Genomic DNA, 2,026 nt, shown 5'->3' with positions numbered 1-2,026 from the left:
AAGAATGATAATCGATTCAAATCACCACACTGCATAAATGTGAAAATAGTAACCATATTCTTTTAACACGAAAAATCTTCGGATTTGCTTCCATTCATGCGTGTTAAATAATTGGATGAATGGAGATACGTCTCTCTCATCCGAGTTTTTCAACCTGCTTATTTTCTGGACCTTGGAGAAGTAGATTTCCCTCTAGTTTTCTTCATAATTTAACAAACTCATGGTAGAGAACATTTATTTAAGATCAACCAATTACATGAATATGGGATCACCTTGACTTACAATATGACAGAATTATAATAATCCTAAAGCAAGCAATAACCTAACTTAGTAAATATACTTGAGAGTATCAAACTCGAATCCCCTCCAGTTTTTGGAATGTAATTACAAGACCTGGAATAAGAAAGAGAACGGATTCTCTGAATCGTCGAATGGAGGTCGAGGGAATATGAAACCCATCAAAGTTACATGTATCGAAATTCAACGAGAGAAAAAACTGGCTGAATCATCAGACTCCCTTTGGTGTCCATATCATTTTGCGTCCCATTTCCAGTAGGAACATTGGAGCTGAAGTTGAAATTTATACTACTGCCAATTTTGCTAGTTGCTTCATTGCCTTCTCTCGATCAGATGGCCCTGCAAGTCCTTTTGGTTTCATCGAGGGGAATGGCGGGCGTTGGCCTTGGAAGAGTGCAATGTGTCCAATAGCTTGTCTTTCCTCGAGAACGTGGTGCCACAAGAACAGAGCCATTTATCCTTGCCACAATGCTTCTCATGAGTTTAAGATCAGCAATAACTGAGAATTTCTTGTGGTGATCTGCTGCAGATGTAGCTTTTGTCGCAATGGGTTCTCTTGTAATGATTTTTGACACACAAAATAGTCTTCAGAGGCTGAAATTTTTTGTGATCCTTGTTCCGCTTGCAACCAGCATAAGGGCAGGAATACCTCTTAATAAGCATCGGTTCAGAGCCGGATTCCTTGTGAGGCTTTGCAAGCGCTGCTGGAGTTTTATACTATCTCATGACCTCGCATGTGCATTCGTAAATTTGCATCCCTCTTGATCCTTTGCCGCATATGTGCAGAAGTGAGTATGAGGTGCAAGGATTTCTTCTTTTTCTAGTTGTAAGATCTCATAGGAACCAGGAGGAAGGTTCTCTCCTTCTTCGGCATCTTCTTCGTCTTTTAATTCATGCTCTTCAACAGTGTGGTTCTGTTCAGTCACACAATTGCCACCAAGACAACAGGTTTAGATTGTTCGAAACTTTTCCCAGAACTATTTTGTGGCTGAACACCACCTTTAAGGTATCCACTGGGGAAAAAGAACCCAGTAAACTGCCCAAGCTGTCCAATGGAAGGAGCGGCAGCTGAAAGGTTGTTCTTCACAGATGGGAGAAGACTACCGGCAGTAGAGATTAACTGAACGATAATGAAGTGAGATCGGCAGTGATGAGCTGCTGTTGCTGAGTTACAAGCTCATCTGGTCGCCCAACACTTGGCCTCCTCGGCCTACAATCAAAGCAACAATCCTGAAGTGATGGATCTTCTGTTCCAAAAACGAGAGGTTGTTTAGCATAGCTTTCGGATCAATCTTCAGTTTTTTGGCCTGGAGTCCCTCATTCATCTGAACTGGGAATTTAATTTGGTTACTGGAGTTACAAGGAAGCGGAGATGGGTTTGCGGTTGGTTGAACTCGGGAAGGGAGAATTCATCCTCATGCCATAATCTAATATGATCTATCTTCCCACTTCTGCTGAGGCGTGCGCAATCGAAATCAGCAAAAGATGAGTTATTAGAAGACATCCTTTTTGGTAGTTCACCTGAGGAGGAAGAAGACTTCCCCAAGTGTCTGCACATAAACTCCCTTTAAGATCCATTCGAAACCTTTCTAAGTTTTTCGATCATGCAATTCACACCTAAAATTTCATTCCAGATCACAAATACTTACAAAAATTTGTTGCAAATCTCGACATAGAAAAGAAAAAAATACAATAATTTTCACATCAAACATTACTTAAAATCAGAGAA

General features: G+C 40.7%; 1 pseudogene; it reads right to left on the bottom strand.

The window, feature by feature from the left end:
- Positions 1 to 305: 305 nt before the first annotated feature.
- LOC116147034 lies at positions 306 to 1,622 on the bottom strand (annotated as a pseudogene).
- Between the last annotated feature and the right edge of the window lie 404 nt (positions 1,623 to 2,026).

This window comes from Pistacia vera, unplaced genomic scaffold (assembly GCF_008641045.1).
Source record: "Pistacia vera cultivar Batoury unplaced genomic scaffold, PisVer_v2 Contig487, whole genome shotgun sequence".
NCBI classification, from domain to species: domain Eukaryota; kingdom Viridiplantae; phylum Streptophyta; class Magnoliopsida; order Sapindales; family Anacardiaceae; genus Pistacia; species Pistacia vera.
This window is presented reverse-complemented; position numbering and strand designations above follow the sequence as displayed.